This window comes from Canis lupus, chromosome 38, assembly GCF_011100685.1.
Source record: "Canis lupus familiaris isolate Mischka breed German Shepherd chromosome 38, alternate assembly UU_Cfam_GSD_1.0, whole genome shotgun sequence".
Taxonomy (NCBI): domain Eukaryota; kingdom Metazoa; phylum Chordata; class Mammalia; order Carnivora; family Canidae; genus Canis; species Canis lupus.
Window position 1 is genome coordinate 17,145,910 of NC_049259.1, and position 21,209 is coordinate 17,167,118.

At 40.7% G+C, this 21,209-nt stretch overlaps 3 long non-coding RNA genes across 4 annotated transcripts in view; 1 reads left to right on the plus strand and 2 right to left on the minus strand.

The window, feature by feature from the left end:
- LOC111094562 overlaps window positions 1–21,209 on the minus strand; it is an 88,487-nt gene that overhangs the window by 9,559 nt on the left and 57,719 nt on the right. The window lies entirely within an intron of this gene.
- Window positions 72–16,641, plus strand: LOC119868050. Its single transcript, XR_005385737.1, has 4 exons — window positions 72–194; window positions 3,227–3,370; window positions 12,542–12,714; window positions 16,351–16,641. It is a non-coding gene; the product is annotated as an uncharacterized LOC119868050 (long non-coding RNA).
- LOC106558351 lies at window positions 10,312–11,345 on the minus strand. 2 transcript variants are annotated; one of them, XR_005385734.1, is made up of 3 exons: window positions 11,283–11,345; window positions 10,856–10,979; window positions 10,312–10,621 (listed from the first exon to the last, which is right to left on the minus strand). It is a non-coding gene; the product is annotated as an uncharacterized LOC106558351 (long non-coding RNA). The 2 variants fall into 2 exon arrangements; XR_005385733.1 differs by lacking the exon at window positions 11,283–11,345 and having other exon boundaries at window positions 10,856–11,214.

Below are 21,209 nucleotides of genomic sequence, written 5' to 3' on the forward strand. Positions count from 1 at the left end.
GACTGGCACCTGTTTTTTACCCTCTTGAAATTCCCATCACTAGCCCAGGAGAGACTACTGCATGATGAGAACCATCTAGAATGACAGTGAAGATGACAACCAGTGTCAAGGCTCCAGACAGATGAGTGACCCATCTTAACTCCTCTGAGCCTGGTTAAGTTGCCAGGTGATTACAGCCATATGGGTGACCCCAGGTAAAACCAGCAGAATAACCACTCAGCTGAGTTCAATAACCCAAAGAGTCATGAGAAATAATAAGTCATTGTTTTAAGTCATCCCATAATTTGGGATGGTCTGTGCCCCTGCGAAGGCCAGTTGGTATAAAGAGTGTGTTTCTCTGTGGATCTAAAGGCTTTCTGAAGAATCTGTCGCCTTATCCAACATAGAATTCCAGTATCTTTATCTTCAACCCCCTATAAATGCCACAGACTTCTTCTTTTATTAGACAATGACTTTGTCTCCCTCTATTCCCCTAGGCTTCTTTACTGGAGCCTACTTAATTTTGCATCAAGAATTTTTAGGAGAAGCTACAGTTGGCTAAGTTCATTTCCCTTTTTTATTGTCCTCTTAATTAAAGGCATATCCCCTCTCTGAGATTCATACTCCACCACCTAAAATCTCTTTTCCTCTTCTCATATTGTCCAGAGTAATTGAACTGCAATGGAAGAGGACATACATTTCTTGCAAGAGGAAATTTTTTTTTTTTTGACAAATCCTTATCTTACCAATGACACATGCCACTTTGGCTGTTCCTAGCTAGGCACAGGGACTAACTATTGTTAATTAGAGATAGGCCAGCCTCGAAGGGATTTGACTCTGGTTCCAATTTGAAATGGGGCTTGTGTGTTTGGATGTGGATTTGGATTTAGACTGTACTGCAACTTTCCTTTGCACATTAACTTAAAGCTCTTTTTCTTAAACCCAGCCAAAATGTTGCACTCCTTCTTATGCATGGGAGCACACATAGCAAAAAAGACAAACTTTTAAGTGTAGATAAAGGCTTTGAGTTGATATCTCCCAGCTGAAGGAAAATTGAAGATTCCTATTTGGAATTGCTCTGCCTTTCTAGAGCCTTAGTAGAACCAAACCTATGTTGTTTTTGTTCTGCGATGTTCAACGGTCCAACTATATTTTCATGGATTCAATAGATTATTTTGGAAGTCTTACAAACTGCTATCAACTGACTGTTTACTATGTGTATTTGCTTATCTAAATCAATCAGAAGGGTAGAGGTATTATCTCTATTTTGCAGATCAGATATATGAAGAGAGAGAAGTTAAGAAATTAACCGTGTCATGCTGAAATGCTATACTTGGTCTTAGTTCCTTAAAGAGCAAACCACATAACACAAGTAATCCATGAAAATTCTTCTACCATAAATACTTACATATTAACTATGTTATTCTGAAATAAACTGCAACTATCTAGCCCTACCTTACACACATCACAACTGATGCATGAATCCTAGAATCTTAGAGTTCAGAGATCTTGTCCAATTCCTTTATATTACATATAATGAGACTAAAGCTCAGCGGGATGAGGTGGGCACTTGACGGGATGGGCACTGGGTGTTATTCTGTATGTTGACAAATTGAACACCAATAAAAAATAAATTTATTAAAAAAAATAAAGCTCAGTGGGAAAAAAGTGTGACTAGCTCAAAGTCACACAGTGGGCACTGGAAAACCTGATTTACAAGCAGTTGGGGTTTGCACATTAAGGCATGTGGTGCACAACAGTAAATGAGGTTGTCCCTTGGAAAAGATTGGCTTGATCCCCTATGAGGTTCACACTGAGAATGGCATTTATCTTGCTGAATACTACTTCATCCATGACATGGCCCCGATCTTATAGACTGTGAGATTCATATTTATTTTTATGCAAGCTGGGGGTCTAGTTCTAAGAGATGGAATCACATTAACCAAACTCACAGACTGAAATAACAAACCAGAGTGTAGATTAATTTACACCAAGGAATACCTTTATCCCTCCTCTGCCAAACACACTGTATGACAGTTAAAATATTAAAATATCTTTCTGAGACACATAGTCATTCTCAAAAGCAGGACAAACATATTCATGGGCAAAAAGTAGAAGAGAATACCCAGAGATAAGTAGAAGTGGAAGCCACCTACAAATCTCCAAGACCAAAAGCAGGAAGAGGCAGCTGGGAGTTCACTGCTTTCAGCCTAACACAGAGGTCCTCAACGTCACCACCATTGACATTTGAGGCCAGGTAATTCTTAGGGTTATGGGGTCCTGTGCATTGTAGGATGTTTAACAGCATCCTTGCTCTCCACCCCCAGCACCACCCTCCCTCTTTACCTTCCAGCAGTCCCACTACATAAGCAAAAATGTCTCTCATGGCCAAAATTGCTCCCGTCTGAGTACCACTGAGACTCACCTACCACTGAGGTCATCTAAATATTACAAACGGCTAGGATCCAGAGCCAGACTCACTTTAGAAAACCAAGGGTTGAGGTAGAGTATCCTCACTTTTGAACAGAAGCAACCAAACTGCTATCACCATCTGTCTGGCCAGCTGTTGTCACAACACACTCGGGACAGGATGGATAGAGACAGCCATCTCACCAGAGACCCAGCTAAGTCTTCCACTGGCACAAAGCACCAGATCGGTGACTCTCTCACATCCCCATGAGCCACTTAATGCTTCCAGTTTTTATGAGGCCCTATGTCACTTTCATCTCCTCTGGATTAACATCAATAACCTTGAATCCAAACCCCCAAACCAATGATCTCTGCATCATAACAAACTGCCCAAAGCCCACTCAGACTATGATTTTAAAGCCCAAACTATATTGTACTCATTATGGCATCATTAGCTCACCTGAGAATCTGGTACAGATTAGGTGTCAAATAAAATGTTTGTTCATGGACGAAGGGATGAATGGCCTAGTCTGAAGTGAGCACCTATAATGTATGAGGTTCTGAGCAAGGTTTATTAGATTATGAGCTTTGACACTATATACAAACCTGGATTTAGACCCTGATATGCTTCTCACTAGTTGTGGTACCTTGGGACTATGACTTAAATTTCTCTGAACTCTAATTTCTTTTGTAGTAAACAGGAATAACAATGACACTTAGCACGTTGCCTGACACACAGTATGCCTTTCATTTTATTTTTCTTATCCACTAGAACATATAATGATATTTAATTCTGACATCTTGTAAATTGAATCTTTCATTAGCATTTTTATTTTAGGTATCAGAGGGAGTAAGTGATTTGCCCAGGGGCACAATGCTATCAGCGAAAGGATCAGGATTCACAGCTGGCCATTCTGACAGGCTGCATCCTGGGATCTTCACAACACCACCCTATTCAGTAAACTCCTAGAGTCATTTTCAAGTAAGCAACAGATTACCTTGGACTGCTAATTGTTTGAGTCAGGGTGCTTTTTATTTACTTTCTGGAAAACTTCACTTTACTTACCCCATGTCTGGGAGGATGCAGAGAGAGCATCTCCTTCTTGAGCAGACATCATGCCTCCAAGCTCTACATACAGTCTAACTGGCACTATCACCTAGGGGCTCCTACCCTTCTAGAACTAGGATTGGGAGGTATTGTTTTATTTGTTAAAGTCAATGAGGTTTTATTTCTTATTTGTGCAAAACTTTTATTTTGATTTCCATGTCAGAATTTCTCTGTTTTAAAGATTTTATTTATTTATTTATTCCTGAGAGACACAGAGAGAAAGGCAGAAATATAGACAGAGAGACAGGCAAGCTTCCCACAGGGAACCCGATGCAGGACCCAGTCCCTGGACCTGAGATCATACCCTGAACCAAAAAAGATGCTCGACTGCTGGGACCCAGGTGTCCCAGAGTTTCTCTGTTTTAATGAAATTCAGAGTTAGTTTGGATTTGGGATTCACTGCATCCAGTTATTTGAATTGACTGAACTCATCCAGAGTTGGCTCCATCCATCTCCCAAATTCACGATGTCAGCTCCATCAGGATGTTAAGAAGCTGGATGGTTTTCATACAGCAATAAATTCCAGCACCACCAATATAGATTTGAATGTCTGGGAAGAGATGGGATTGAGTAATTGTAAGATCTTGACTCTTGGCGTTCTTATTTCAACACTCTCAATAAGAAAATGTCACTTCACCAAATAAAAAAAGGTAACCTAATAATGTTTACATCAAACACAGCTCATCCATGATTCCTGGCAAGCTTTTTCATTGGCAAGAGAGCCCAGCGATACGGAACTCCTTGGAGCGGTGAATCTGAGTTTCAAACTCTGCAATAATAAACACCTACAAAGAAAGTCATGCCCACAAAAGAGCCCATGATGCTGTCATGGGTTCCCAAGAGAGGGAACCAGGACTGAACCAGGGCCCCAGCTGTCCTCTGCTTTCCCCTAGTCCCTTGCATTTCTTTCTTAATCCCACCATTTCTTCTGATTCAAAGGAAGCATATAACCCAAAGGCTCTCTTGTTTCTTTTTCATTGGGACAAAAGTTTCTTACGAATGCCCCCCAGTACAATTCCTCATTGCTCTTCTTTTCTAAGAGTTACTGCTCTTCTCCTCACCTTTACCAGAGGATCAAAAGTGATGCAGCCAAAGCCTGTCCTCCTCCCACTTAGACTCTCCCCAGACTTGAACCTGCGAGGCCCTGTTCATGCTCTCAGGCAAAGCACTGCTACAGATACAAGTGACAGCTGGCTCGTAAGACCTCACAAGCAAGTTTTTTTGGGGGGGGGTCTTGCTAACATGCATTGAAACAAATAAGGCAGAGCAATTATCACAGTGGTGATGAGGGTAAGCTCCTTCTGAAGATGTATGTTATTTTTATAAGTGAAGCAAACTCAAATGTATTGGTGTTTTGGGGGGTTTGGGGGGGTTGGTTTTTTTGGGGGGGGGTTGTTTGGTGTTTATTTGTTTGTTTGTTTTCTTGAGAGACAGCATGTGAGCAGGAAGGAGCAGAGGGAGAAAGAGAATCTTAACCAGGCTCCACACTGGGCAGGGCTCAATCTCATGATCTTGAGACCTTGATCAGAGCTGAAATCAAGAGTCAGGTGTCTAACTGACTGAGCCACCCAGATGCCCCTCCAGTATTTTTTCTGATTTGGGTTTTTCCGAATGACTTTGTGCTCTGCATGTATTCAGGAGGTGGCTCTCACATGGAGAATACGTTTAGAAGCCAATATACTATAGTCGTCACCATTCTTGACTTCCCTGGGAGAATTTTTACATCTACCTAGCACATAGGTGATGAGCATTTCCCTTCATCAAGACCCCTTGGCCTTTTGTCACTACTGATGCCCTCATCTGAATTGGAATGGCCAAGTTCATGGAACAGATGAAGGGAGCCACTCAAATAGCTTTAGGCCCTAAACAGTAAGGTTTAGCCTTCTTTCTCATAGCTGTGCTTTGTAGGAAAAAAAAAAAAAAGAGTCTAAAATGTTTCTTATGAAAGCTACTATAGCCTGAATTATGCCCCCTTAAAATTCAAATGTCAAAGCTCTGCCCCCCAATGTGATGGTATATAAAGACAATAAGGGTTAGATGAAGTCATGAGGACAGGACCCCACCCCCAGTCCAGTTAGATTTGGGCCCTTATAAGAAGAGGAAGAGACACTAGGGCTCTCCCTTTTCCTGCTATCCCAGGGCACAGTGAGAAAGTGGCTGCCTATAGGCCAGGAAAAGGGGCCTCACCAGAAACCTTCCATGCCAGCACCTTGATTTTTAGCCTGTAGTACTGTGAGAAATAAATGTCTGCTGTTTAAGCCACCTGGGCTATGGTATTGTTGTGGCACTCCAAGCATACCAAGATGGAAGCAGATGGAAATCATCACTTATGCAAAAGTAGCCTTGATTTCCTAATCGTAAAATAGCCCTGAAAAGTCAGGAGGCTGGAGAAAGATGAAAAGAAAGACTGAGCATGCTGAATTCTTCAGAGCCAACTATTAGGCTTCAGCAGGCCCCTGGCCCATGAACACCGCCCATGGGAAGAGTGGAAACATGCTGGGGTGGGGTGGGGGTAAGGGGGGCGTGCTCAGGGAAACTGATCAGGAAGGTGGTACCTCAATTCCTTGGGAGTCTCTGGAGAAAGCTGATCTTTTTAATGTACCAACGAACAAACAAACAAACAACAAAAGCTAACCCATTGAAGACCCAACTATCTCAGGTTCTGCAGGAAGGGCTTATTTTTGTTTCCAGGGAATTGTTTTCTTACTGTGGAGGCTTTGCTGCCTCCTGCCCAAGAAGTGGTTTTGTTTTCTCTATAGGCATTTACCAGTCTCTTTTGTTGCAGGAAACAGAGAGCCACACAGGCCACCTCAGATAATAGGGTTTTACCGCAAGGCACAGAGAGCATTAAGGAAGGAAATAAACTCGGGAAAATGGAGAATGGACCCCTCCCCCTTTGACAGTAGGATCTCCCCAATCTCCTCATTGGGAAGATTCCACCCTCCCAGCTATTTCTCCTGTCCCTTCCTCTATGCACCATCCGCCTCATGCTTTACCCTCTCTCCACCTCAATAAATATTTCAGAATGAATGAATGAATGAAATGCCCATCCTTTCTATTCCTTCCTAATGTGGCCTTAGTCACAGCTTTAGCTTTAGAGCCCATTTTGTCATCATTGCTTTGTGAAACGTGTGTGTGTGCGCGCGTATGTGTCTGCATGTGCATGTGTTGTTTTAACTACAATTCTGTCTCCTACCTTCATCTAATTTTCCAAATTAAATTCCAGAAGCCAAGAAAGAAAAAACAATTGACCTTGCAAATCACTATTATCACTGCTTCTACAGAGATTTTTCATACCAGGTCACTCTTGTCTGGTCAGTTGGTTGGTTGGTTGGTTGGTTGGTTTGGTTTGGTTTCCAGATGGTAGGGGAAGAAAGAAGCAAGATCCTGGGGCTTAGAACATATCTACATTGGGGCGCTCACCACTAAGATTTCATGATTTAGCAAATAAAATTGCAGGATGCCATATTTGGATATACTTATTCTAAAAATCACTTATTGTTTACCTGAAATACGAATTTAACTGGCTGTTATGTATTTTATCTACTCCCCACCAAACCAGTTTGAATGAGGCACCTTCCCAAAGATGAGATTGCTGGGTGGCCTGAGTGATGTGCCCAGTCCCCCAGCCTTTAATGGAAATCTGTCTAAAATACATATGTGATCAATGGGAGGACTGAGTGACTCAGTTGGTTAAGCATCCAACTCTTTATTTCAGCTTAGGTCATGATCTCAGGGTCCTGAGATGGAGCCCCACATCAGGCTCCCAGCCAAGCATGGAGTCAGCTTCGGATTTTCTCTCTCCCTCTCCCTCTGCCCCTCCCCCTGCTTGCTCTCTCTCTCAAAAAATAAAATTAAATAAAATACATACACGATCACTGTTTGAACAGACAAAAGGCATGAAGTATACAATTAACCATTTCCTGATAATACGGGGTCATCATTGCATCAGTTTTGGGTGTGTGTTCAAGGCCTCTTGTTGCATGTACTGTTAGCCTCTGCACTGGAACTTTCATTTGGGAGGGCCTATTTTTTCAGATGTATGCTAGCTATGTTCTCGCTGTCAGTGGTCACAGCTTGCTGCTGGTAGTATGTTTGCCTCTTTTGCTTTCAAATATAGAGAGGTTTTTTTTTTTCTTTTGGTAATTATTACATTTATTATATTTTTTATATATTTGGTACTATAGTACTATTTATGTACTTAAAATACGAATACATGAGACTCTGAGTGAGGGCATTAGGAATTTTATGAGATTCCATATTAATATTGTACTTCACAGTTTCAAAACTTGTGAGTTCTAATACTTAGATTTTATAGCATTGGCTCCTCAGAAATAGATTTGCTACATTTAGAGAAGGAAGACTGCACTTATTTATTGTTGCTGAGTGGTGTTCCAGATTCTCTGCTTTATGTGACATACAACTTAGCAGTGTGTTTCAGATGCATGACATTGAGGTAGCTAAATCCCCAGTAAAAGAGGTTATTACCCTATTTTTAAAATATAACATTATGTAATCCTTGATTCCCCAGGCTGTTCCTGAGTGGGGAAAGATGACCAGGGTTAAAGATACCAATTAAAAGCATAGCTTTTTTTTTTAAATTTCTGAGCTTCCACTATTGCAATTGCTGACACCTCAAAACTGCACCTGACCAAGCTCCACACAGGGTGCTCCTCCTCCTATAAGCCCTGCTCCATCAATGGTACCACCATCACCATTGCTCAAGCCAGAAGAAGGTCCTGCTAGACCTCCCTCCTCTCTTAAAATGAATAAGTCATGAAACTGGCCAATTTTGCCTTCTGACTACATTAATCTTTTCATTCTTTCCATTCACACTCACCTGTCCCTGTCCCTTTTTAAATCTGCTGGGACTATGGAAATAGCCTTCTATTTACTTCCCTCTTTTAATTTAGGGCCTTCTGCCCCCACAAATCAATTGTGCACACCATCATTGGAACATTCTTACAAGATAAACCAACCCGTGTCACTGCTCTACCTAATTCCCCACTGGCTCTGGGAACCAGACCCTTCCACACTCGTGGCCTTCATCTCCCACCTTAGTCTTCTGACCTTGAACTTTATACTCTCTGAAAACTGCTTGTGTTCTCTCTCCCATGCAGCACTATTTCACACCTCAGTAGCTTTGCTAATACTGTGTTCTCTGCCAGAAACACTCTTAGCAACTCTACCGCCTAGCCAGCTCCCACTAATGCCTTTCTAAACTCAATCGTTCTCAGCTTCATCCTCTCCTGACCCCAACCTCAAGCTGGGTTTACATGCTTCTCCTTTGTGTCCCCACAACATCCGGGATAGCTCCTTCTTATAACACTGCACAACATCAAAATTTTTCATGTGAACTTATCTTGAGCTAGACTATGAGCCTCCTGAGGGTAAGGATATTCCTCATTCCCTCTGTCCTAAATGCTTGAAACAGCACCTTTCACACAGGAGATGATGACAGTCAGTGGATCTGACCATGGAGACAGAAACATCTAACATGTTCTTGAGAGCCCTTCAGCTCTCCTCTCCTCTCCTCTCCTCTCCTCTCCTCTCCTCTCCTCTCCTCATGAATCTCTGCTGGACATCTGGCAGCCCCGCTCTCCAGCTGCTGCTGCCTCTGCTGATGCCAACAGTGATAGGTCAGGGCAATTCCAGCTACAACTCATGCTGTAGCCATTAGGTATTACTCTTTCCCTCATGGCATTACATTTCTTCTAAGGTACCCAACCATGGAGACTTAGTGTTGCCATTTCTTATAGTCCCTATGATGTAATAAAATTTATTTTGTTATAACCCAGCTCCCTATTATCCAAAATTAGAAAGTATTCCCTGAGGAGTAACTTGAAGAACAATGTGAATGACATCCTCCAGTGCCTCCCTTCTCACCCCTGATCACCTCTTGCTCCTTGTGGGTGCCTGTCCTGCCCAACTGGAACAGAACTGACGTGATAGAGCTCAGTTTTACCATCTTAGTTTGTGCCAACACTCAGATACCTTGTATAAAGTTTGAACTTCACCCTTCTGGGTCCCTTAATTCCAGTACCTTAAAATGTCAACTATGGCTTTTCCCTTAGAGCTCCGCTAATTTTCGTGCAAATAAGATGCATCTAGACTTCTCTCTTAGGTGATCAGTTCTCTGCAGGGGATTGCCCCCCAATCCCTGACCCCTGCCTAATTTTCTGACCTTCCATACTTTTACTTAGAAATGGCCTCTTCTACTGGAATAAAGCAGATGCCCCTTCAAAGTGGATCAGACCCTCTCCTGAACTGTGAGGCCCCTGAGGCATTATTCCCGGCTCTGCTGACAGAATGTGTCAATATTCTCAATCAATGACAGTTGGGTTATAGAATAACTCTAGAGCTTTGCACAAAATCTGGGTTTTCCCCACTCATGGACTGTACAAGTGTCTGAAGATCTTATATTCCGCAGTGAAGTGTAATTATACAAACAAGCTCCCTGATGACACTGGAAGCAGAGTTTGAAAACTTAAAAACCCACAACTCCTTAAGTGTATTCTTCAAAGTCAGATGATTTATATGTCAATCATGTATAAGGTTTGTGTTTTAGTTTCCCAGTGCAATCTCAAACGTCTTACCCTTTGGTGACTTTTCTCTTCTTACACATCTATGCAGGCCTCTTTTTCCTGGATACAATGCATAATGGCACTTACAAGAAATCGTTGGTCTCTTTCTTCAAAGTAGAACACAATGAAGTTCGTGGCAGATAGTGATTCATGGTTAGATTAATTAGAAACTAAATGAAGGAGACCAGAGTATTTAGTTATCTATTAATGCATAACAAACTACCTCAACACTTAGTAGCTTAATACGACAACCATTTTATTATGTCTCTCAATTTCGTGGGTCAGGAATTCACACAAGGCTCAGCGGCATAATTCTTAGGTTCTTTATGGCATAAAGCAAGTACACTTGGGGGTTGTCCACAGGCAGATGGGCTAGTCTGGAGAGTCAGCTTCGTTCACAGATCTGGTACCATGACAGATGCCTGGGAGGCTACACTCAGCTGGGACTGCCAAGGGGAGGATGTACACCGGGTCATTCCAAGACGGTCACCTCAGAAAAATCGGACTTCCTGTGGGGCTAGCTTCCCACTGAGCAACTGCTCTGAAAGACAGAAGGTGGAAGTTCACAGTCTGTTGAGGCCACAGAGTGTCACTTCCACCATTGCCGATTGGTCAAGCAGTCCTGGAGCTCACATAGGAGGGGACGTAGACCTGACCCTTCAATAGAAGAAACAGAAGAGAATTTGCAGCCATTCTTTGATGTACCTCCAAGAAAGGCTCCTGAGAGAGTGGCAGAGAGAACATAACCTCATTCATTGCCTCAGCAAATACTTACGGGGTGCCCACCACTGAGCACAAGATGATATGCTGGGCTCTAGAACAAGTCTGTGAGCTAACTCGTGGGTCGCAGACCAGGACAGCTCTCAGACCAGGACAGCTCCCAGACACTGACAACAGATCTGCAGTATTTGTTTTTAAATACTTGAATTAATCGTCAAGGCTTAAAAATCTGTGGGTGTCACATAAAATCTGAGTTCTCAACTTTAAGGGATGAAAAATTAATCTTGCCAGCACCTGGCTGGAACTGCCAAAGAGCCACATGCAGCTTGAGGGGCCTGGCCTCAGGCACAAAGGAGCACGTGGCTACAGGGAGTTCCAGGCCTCACCACCCCACCCCCCGCCCCCAGTAATGTTCCTTCTGGCTGCTTGTGGGCCCTTCAGCCCACCGCTCCCCCCTCCACTGGCAGAAATATGGATAAAACCTTGTCCCTGTCAGCTGTCACCAAAGCCATAGCTTTTGGAACAATGGCTGAACTGGCCACAATGGCCACAGCTTCTAGAATCATTTACCATTCCGTGACACCATTCTCTAAGACAGAATTCTTTTTTTTTTTTTTTAATTTGAGAGGGAGAGAGAGATAATGACAGAGATAATGAGCGAGAGCATGAGCTGGGTGCAGAGAGAGAAGCAGGCTTCTCATTGAGCAGGGAGCCCGATGTGGGGCTCTGTCCCAGGACCCTGGGATCGTGACCTGAGCCAAAAGCAGACACCCAACTGACTGAGCCACCCAGGCACCACTCTAAGACAGAAATTTTAGAAGTGACATATGGGCAGCAAAAATGGTGTAAGAAATAGTTTTAAGGGCAGCCCGGGTGGCTCAGCAGTTTAGCGCCGCGTTCAACCCAGGGCCTGATCCTGGAGTCCCGGGATCGAGTCCCACTTCGGGCTCCCTGCATGGAGCCTGCTTCTCCCTCTGCCTGTGTCTCTGCCTCTCTCTTTCTCTCTCTCTCTCTCTCTCTGTGTGTCTCATGAATAAATAAATAAAATCTTTTAAAAAAAAAGAAAATTAACTTAAAAAAGAAATAGTTTTAAGTGACATAAAAATGCATTTTTATTTTAGCAGACTTGTTTTTAATTCCATGTACCTGAAGAAAAAATATTACCAGCACATCAAACCACGTGATGGACACTAATGATACAAATTTCATATTTTGAAAAAAAGCTTATGAAACATTTCTTGCATATAAAAATGTCTACTACATGTAAGATACAAAGAATAATCTAATAAACGTGCACACACTCACCAAACAGCACAGAAACAGAATGTTATGAATGACCAGTCGTGCTCCTATACCTCTTTCCCTGATCATGGCTTTTTTTCCCAAAGTAGCCAAATTTTAGGTTTTTGTTAGTGTCCCTCCATTGTTTTCCTTCACAGGTTCACTATACCTATATGCATCTTGAAATAACATGTTTAATTTTGAAAGTTTCAGAATTATAGAAATGGAAATGTCCACATGTATTTGTGACTTGCTTTTTTTTTTTTTTTTTTTGCTCCTGGTTACATTTGTGAGATTTGTCCATTTTGAAGCCTATAGATGTCATTCATTCATTTTTATTGAGTTAAGTAGTCCACTGTATGATATATTGCAACTCACATAGTCATCCCTCTATTAATGGTCAATGAAATTATACATTTTGGCTGTAATGAATAACGTCATTATGAACATTCCCCTACAGGTGCACAAGTGCAGCAGTTTCTTTAGGGTACATGCCTGAAAAGGAAATATCTGGATCTTAGAAGATGCTCCTCCTTATCAAGTATCCCAAATATAGTATTGCTAAATCACTTCACCAAGTGGCTTAACCCTGCTCTCAGCCATGCATGAAAACACCTGCTACTCTACATCTTGGTCAGTACTCAGTATCACTCGACTTTTTAGCATGTACCTCTCTGGGGTATCAAGTGATATTGCATTATAATTTTAATTTGAATCTCTCTCATTACCAATGAGGTTGGGTATTTTTTGTCTGTTTATTCTAAATTCTGTTTCCTTGTAAAATATCTATTCATATCTTTTCTATTGGGATAGTTTTCTTTTTTTATTGAAGTGTAGGAATTCTTTATGCATAAAACACTAGGTACATTTGTGGGGAGTTTTTTGCTTTATTAGTAGTGTGTTTTACTGGAAAGTTTTCATCTTAGTACAGTTAGATTTGTCAAATTTTTCATCAATGTTTTGTAGTTTTTAATTGTCGGCTTACCCTGAATCAATAAATACATAAGACAAAAATTTCCCTAAATATTTAAGGTTTTGTTTCTCACACTTAAATCTTTAGTCTTCCTGGAAATTATTTTTATATATTGTATAATGTAGGTACCCAATTTCACTTAATATGGATAATCAATTTTCCCAGCACTGTGCCTATTTCTAGCCCAATATGCAAGCTTTATCTGACACCAAGTTTTATATGTGCAAAGGTAGGTTTCCTAGCTCCTGAATTTATTTTAGTGGTCTAGTTTTTTTTTTTTTAAATCTCTGTACTGCTGGTACACGGCCAATTAATATAGCTTCAAAAATATCACATAAGGAATATTTCCTTACCCTGTTTTTCTTCAAGAATGTTCTTTTTGGCCATTTGCTTTTTATTGTGAATGGTATGCTCTTTTTCTTTTTAACTGTATATTCAAAATGCATATTGCTGACATCCAATTTTTAAAATACTTAAATCCAGCAACCTAGCTATACTTCTTATTAATTCTGATAGTTTGTCTATAGACCATCTGAGATTTTTGGGGGTAGGACAAAAATACTGCCTTCAACTGATGATGGTTATGTTCCAGAAGTATCCTTTTCTTGTTTCTGATTTTAAGGAGAATGCTTCTAATTAATTACCATTAAGTATGATGTAGCTGAAGGTCTTTTGGTCAATACCTTTTATGAGGTTAAGGAATTTTCTTCATATTCTTAGTTTGCTAAGAGTTTTTTTTCCATGAACAAGTGTTATCTTTTATTCCATGTGTTTTCTTCATCTAAAAAGATCAGCATATGGTTTTCACGTTATAGCAAATTTGCATTCCTTGGAATAATTCAATATGATTATGATATTCTGATATTTGTAGAATTACCTTTTCTGTACACTGTTTGCTGAAATACTTTGCCAAGGATTTCTACATCCATATTTATGATTTAGATTGGATGGTGATTTTCCCTTTCTATACAGTCATCATCTGGTTTTGGAATTACAAAATGAGTTGGGGCATTTCCTGTTTTGCTATTATCTGGAAGAATTTAAATAATATTTAAATTACCTTGAGTAACTTGATAGGATGAGCACTGGGTGCTATACTATATGTTGGCAAATCGAACTTCAATAGTATATATATGTATATATATATAATAAATATATATAATAAAATATGTAATATAATAAAATAAAACCTAAAAATTAATAAATATAGGTATATAATAAAATATATATAATAAAATAAAATAAAACCTAAAAAAAAAAAAGTAAATAAATTACCTCGAGTATTAGAAAGACTAGTCTGAAATGTCATTAAAATGTTGTATTTTGGGGCACCTGAGTGGCTCAGCTGGTTAAGCATCTGCCACTGGCTCGGGTCATGATCCCCAGGTCCTGGGATCAAATCCTGCTCAGCGGGGAGCCTGCTTCTCCCTCTCCCACTTTCCCCACTTGTGATTCTCTCTCTCTCTCTCTCTCTCTCTCTCAATGTCAAATACATAAATTAAATCTCTTGGGGAAAAAAAGATGTTGTATTTTATTTAGGGGAAGATTTTGATATTTATTCATTCAAAAATTTTGACAATTATAGCACCATTCAGGATTTCTGTGTCTGCCTGAGTTAATTCTGGTAATTTATATTTTATAGCAATTTGTCCATCAGAGAAGAGGTCTAGGCTAAAGACCTATCTAACTTTTTATCTCCTGCATCAAGAGCCAACACCAATTGAATAAAGGTGCTAAAATAAAATGTAATGAACCAGTGATACAAAATGATCAGTCACCTGCCATGCTCCCAGACATACTAATTCATGGGCTTCTCAGGGGACACGCCAATGAATCTTGAACACAGCATAGTGAGGGCCAAAGCCTGCCTTGGTCAGTGGCTCATTTTAAGTCCTTAACTCAGCACTAAAAATTTTAACTGGAAATTGAAGTTAATAATCCTGATAAACTGCTCACTTCACTGTGTAAGTGTGCAGATGTAAGGTGATAACACACACACACACACACACACTGCATTTTGGAATACAATCACTCAAAATTACTAAATGCAGAGGAATTAATGTACAAACCAAGTCCCTTTCATCCCATCTTTAGGTTTCTGGTTCACATACAAAGGGGTTTGCAAACTCTATTAATGTCTCACAAAATGTAGCCACTGGCATGATGCCCACCTTAGCTATTCTCTACTGATCATTGCTTCCAATACACAGTGTATTTAAAAGAGTCAGACAGATTATGCAAGGTCAGACACAGTGCTGGGCCATCCTTCCTGGTGTGTCATGTGGCTGAAGCCGTATTCTATGTGGTCATAGGTTTACTAAACAGCTGTGCTGGAGGAGAAAGAGCTTGAACTTTGGAGTCTGGAGACCCACATGTAACTCCAACTCTTCTACTTCCTAGCAAGGGACCATAGACAATTCACAGAGCTCTTATGGGCCTCCTTCCCTGTATAACAAGAATGAAATCATCTCCCTCACAGTATAATGAGATTGAAGATTCTCACCTCCTTTGTTGTAAATATGAAGACTAAAAGAGATATTTGTACACATGTTCTTAAAACTGCTATGCACAATATAAAATAATCTTTTTTTCCCTAATGATAATCGAATAATATGAATGAAAAGCAGGATTGTATAATGGGCAAAGACTGAATCTTACAACAAGAAAATATAGGTTTGAATACTTAGTGCTGCCTCATTTAAGATGTGTGCTTTTAATCAAGGTACCCTTTACTTTGAGAAGTAAATGGGAGCTTATACATAAAGTGTTGGCAAAGAGAAATAAATAAATAATATTTTATTTTATCATCTCACCCCCGACCACTACACATTTGAATTTGACCAAAGAAAAATACACATATTTATCTTTTAACTTGTTCTGTTAATTTGTTCAATTGGTTCCAAACTGATTTTGAAAAAATCCCAGCCTGATGGAAGAAAAAACACATACGGCTTTGGAGTTCTAAGAATGTGTGGGTGAGACCAGTTGACCTCTTTGGATTAATGCTTGAACTCCACATGTGAAGTCTTTGCTCTGTGTCTGAGCAAGATCTCTCAGTAATTTAAAGACGTTTATCTCCCCAAGATTAGTTAATGGAGGATGGACTTGGGAAAGCCCGGTGATAAAATTTCTTCCTCAGATTTACCTGATGTTGAGCTTGAGAGGGGGCTTCCTCCAGAAGTCATTAGGGAAACCTCATCCATAACTAAAACCAAAACACCCTCCACTGTGGCTTTGCAGATTCACTGAATGGAGCAGTTAGAAATTAACTTGTTCGGCTTCTCTCTTGCCTTTAGCCATCCACACCCAGAAAGAAAAACACCATCCAGCAGAAGCTCGGTGCTGAGGTGTCAGAATCAGAAACTACTCTTCAGAGAATTCAACTGAGTCATTTGGAGATGACGGTTGACTAGAGATATTTTATCACTTTCTGACATTTTAAGTTAAATCTCCTTTAGAGAAATTGTGGAGTTTGAAGTTGCTTAGCAAAAGTCTGCTAATTCTCTGTATTGTATTATCAGCAATTTGAGGACAGGGATCAAGTCTCCTCATTTATTTTTAATCCCTGGGGTGGTACTGACACAGAATTGCTGCTCAATAAACATTTCTTGAATGTTATTCTTCTCTCTGAACTCAATTTGCATTGTGTGGACTTTGGCACCTGCCCCCCACTTGGCCTCCTATTCTTTTCCCATTTACTATCTCCTTTCACTAAAAATGACTAAGGCATTCTTCCAAGACCTGGCTCAAACTCATTTCTAGCAGAAAGTCATCTGAGATTAACCATACCTTCCGTGATCCCCTCCCCCACATTTGGCATTCCTTCAGCCTCAGAGGGTTTAGGCTGCATATTGGTTGCTTTATACAGGTCTTCCAACTGACTTATTTATAATATCTGTTCCTTTCCAGTTACAGAAAGATGAATACCTGGAATTGTGTTAGGCATTTATCACCTTCTCAAAAAATGTGCATTAAAAATGGAATGCATAGAGAGAAAGAAGAAAGAACAAAAAAATAAGAAAGGTAGAGGAGTATTCCTAATGTATGAATGCCTAATATACACTGCTTCTGTAAATGCAGCATCATGGCCAAATCAGATGAATAAAATAATTGCCATTGGATTATTCTTCAATAAGATAAAAACAGAACACAGAAAACCAAGAGAAACCATAAAATACAGAGAATGAAGCACATATTGTCTGCCTCTTTACTCAGTTTAACTTCTCATTGTTATAGGGATTTCACAAAGGTGACCACCTTCCAGATATTTTTTATATTTGTCAAACCATCATTTGTTCTTGTAAAGAAAATCTACTTTATTATCCCCCTTAAATGCATCCGGAAGTACAAATTGAGTCAACAAGCAAGGGAGTTGGGATTAAAATCTGATACAACAGTTAGCAGGTGTCTTAGTCAGTTCTGCAGGATGAAAATCCAAGACCAAGATGCCAGTAGACTTGGTTCTTAGTGAAGATCCTCTTCCTGGCTTGTAGAGAGCTGTCTTTTCACTACATCCTTACATGGCACAGAGACTGAGCTCCAGTCTCTTCCTGTTTTTGCAAGGACACTAATTCCATCATGGGGGCTCCACCTTCATGACCTCATCTAAACTTAATCACCTTCCAAAGGCTCTACTTCCTCACACTATCACATTCGGGGTTGGGTCTTCAAATATATGAGTTTTAGAGAGACACAAATATTTGTGAATATAGAATATTCACAAATGTTTTATAACACCAGAAATCTTCAGTTGGTCCAGAGGCCATGTGAGGGTGATGTGGCAATGATGTCTGCCATGAGGGTATTCACCAGCACTAATTCATGCAGACGATGATGGCTGGCTGGAAACAGGCTGTTCTTTCCTCACCACACTGGATTCTTCTTGAAGCCGGGTGCTCTGTAGAAGAGAAAATGTTCCTCTTCATTTGTTTTTTCACTGAACAATTATTTATTACTTATTGAATCTCCAGTATGTGTCAGGTGCTCTTCTAGGTACCTGTGTTGGTCCCTCTGGGAGCTTATGTTCTAGCTGGGAAAGTCAAGCGATATAGTAATAAACAAATGGGCAAGATCATTTCACAATGATATATATAATGAAGGGTAGTGTGATAGGTCATTATTCAACTCAACATACGTGACTGTCTGCTCCTTTGCTAAGGTCCCTAGATAGGTTCTCCAAGTTTGTCCTCAGATGATTTTATTTTTGTCAATGTCAGGAGAATCTCACCTTTTCGTTCTGCCATCTTCATCCTTTTCCTTCCAGCTCACATTTATTGAAGCACTGTGTTAAAATGCTTCGCAATTCAGTATCTTACTTAATCCTGATGACAGCACCATGAGTTTAATATCATGAGTACAACCATTTTACAGATGAGAAATCTGGGGCAGAGAATGTTTTAGCAACTTGCCTAAGGCCATACAGCAAATAAGTGGTGAAGCCAGGGTATAAATGTGTGTCCTCTGATTCCAGAGCCCTTAGCAAAGTCAATCTGTCATCATTTTCCCCAAGGCAGAGTTAGCCCTTCCAACAAAAGGAAGCACCAAACAGATGTCCTCCATCTCCCCAAAGGATAGAAGAAGGATTTGTATTACAGCCAAGGGATATAAACTAGACATGGTAAAGAATATCCAGCCATAAAAGCTAAAAACTTCCTAGAGAAGTTTAGGAAACTTTTTCCTCTGGAGATTTAAAATGGGGGTTGCCAAAGTACTACCCATGGGTGAAATCCAGCTACCTGGTTTCATAAATAGTGTCAGTGGCACACAGCCACACTCTTTCATTTACATATTGTCTATGGCTGCTTTCACATTACAAGGATAGAATGGAGGAGTTGTGACAAAGACCATATGGCCCACAAAGCCTAAAATTTTTATTATCTGGTCCTTTATAGAAAATATTTGCTGACTCTGATCTAGAATAGCAGGATGGATTTTGCCTGGGTTGGCTTAAGTATGGTTCTTCCTAAAGCCAAAGAATGGTCTTGTTGAAACTCTAATGTCCTTCTCAGCTCTAGGACTAAAGATGTATTTCTGTGGTCCAAACAGGCCATTCCTAATTGGTGGCACTCTTCTAGCCACTTTTTCCAGCTGTCTTCCAGCTCTGATTTGGCTATGTCCTTATATTGCGTTTAAAGTATATGTAGCTGGGATGGCTGGGCGGCTCAGTCAGTTAAGCATCCAACTCTCGATTTCAGCCAAGGTCAAGTCACAGTCTCGAGGTCCTGAGATTCAGGCCCATGTCTTGCTCTGTGCTCGTGGGACAGTCTGCTGGATATTCTCTGTCTGCCCTTCCCACTCACTTTCTCTCTCTCTCAAATAAATAAATAAATATTTAAAAATAAAATAAAATAAAGTGTATGTAGCTGACAGAAGTTTCCCAAATTACACTGTAGACTACCATAAGCACAGCTGAATTGTGGTGGGGGCTGGAGGGCACCAGTAATAAATTCAACCCCCCAAAGGAATTTAGTGTGGTGCTTGCACTGATGTTAACTCTGCTTCAGTTGCCATTTGGATTGGGTGTGAAGGGATGACAGGTGTCTGTTGTCCCATCACAATAGTGATTAATATTCTTGCTATGATCTCCATTATTACAAATAAGGATATAACTTATTTAATTTTATCTTGGATAAAAGAAAAACTGGTTGTTAAGAACATCAAGTATTAATTGCTAAAGAAGTCTTATTGATCAAACCGGAGGAGCAGAACTGAGCCATTAGTGAATTCCTTTGAAAAAATACTACACACATACACACATACACACACACACACACACACACACACCCTGGGAAAAATGTGCTAACTGCAAACATTTTCCATTCCAAAGAACTTCATGAGCATTTTCCCAATTCAGTTCAATATTAGATGACACTCTTTTTTTTTTTTTTTTTTTTTTAACCACCCCTGAGAAACTGGCCTTGGAGCCTTCTTCTCACAAACTGTTGTAATCTTAAACAAGTGACTTCATCTCTCTGAGCCTCATTTTCTTCTGTGAGATGTGGCCATAAGAATGGATGCTCTTTTCCTACACACAGAAGAGCTAGCATGCTTGTGAGCCTTAAATGCCCTCCATCCACCCCAGCTGGCTCCCTCCAAGCCACGTCTCAGCACAGTGCAGTGAAAAGACATGAACTTGGGAGCTGGCCAGACTTAGGTCCAAACTTGAAAAGCACATTTTTATTTAGCAGTTTGGGCCTCATGCCCCTCATTGAAATGGCAATCCATATCCCCTACCTTCTGCCGAAGACCCTCTATTACTCAGCCTTGTGCACCACACCCTGCATTTGATTATCTTCCACAATCAAATCAGAAAATTAATATTCCTGGTTCCTCTCATTGCCCTCAAGGAGGTGTGTATTCCCAGGTCCCCCCAGGGTGGTCTGCACTGTGAGCTGTGTGTCTGTATGGACTCCTCTCATAGGCAATGACTTCCTTGAAGTCAAGTGCTGTACCTTAGGTCGAGCACTGTGGGGACTTCCGCATCAAAAACACTCCCTGAGTAAAGCCCATTGACATCTTTCCAACCAACTTGGGCTCAACCTCAAAGTCCCAATTACAGTTTCAAAGGGTCTGCCCAAGCCAGTCTCTGCTGATCTCTCCAAGCCCCATTGTAGGCCATTTGTTTCCCTTCTTTTAGGTTCTCTGAGGCAGGTTCCATCCCCTTGTTTTCTTTATACATATGGTTCCCTCTGCCAGGAAGCTTCTTTATACACAGCTTCCAGCAGCTGGCCCTTTGCAGACCTGAGCTCCTGTCCATTTATTCATTCATTTAGCGAATATTGCTGATTACTTTGTGATCAGTGTCTAGGCTCTAGACAAAACTCCCTGCCCAGCTGGAGCCTCTACTCTAGTGGGAGCCAATAAACAATAAACCAATAAATACAGACCATATTGGATGGTGATACATGCCAAGGAATAAGATATGAGAGGGAGAACTCTGGGCCAGGATATCATTTTATAGGAGGGGGTTGGAGAGACCCTACTCAAAGAACAATGGATGAGCAAGATATATAGGAGGAGTAGAAATAAGCCATGTGGGGGTTTGTGGAAGGATCAGTGAGTGCAAAGGTCCTGAGTCATAATGGACCTGTTGGCAGATGGAGGAAGAGAGGAGTAGGAGATGAAGGCCCCCAAAGCAGAGGTCCAACTCTTACAG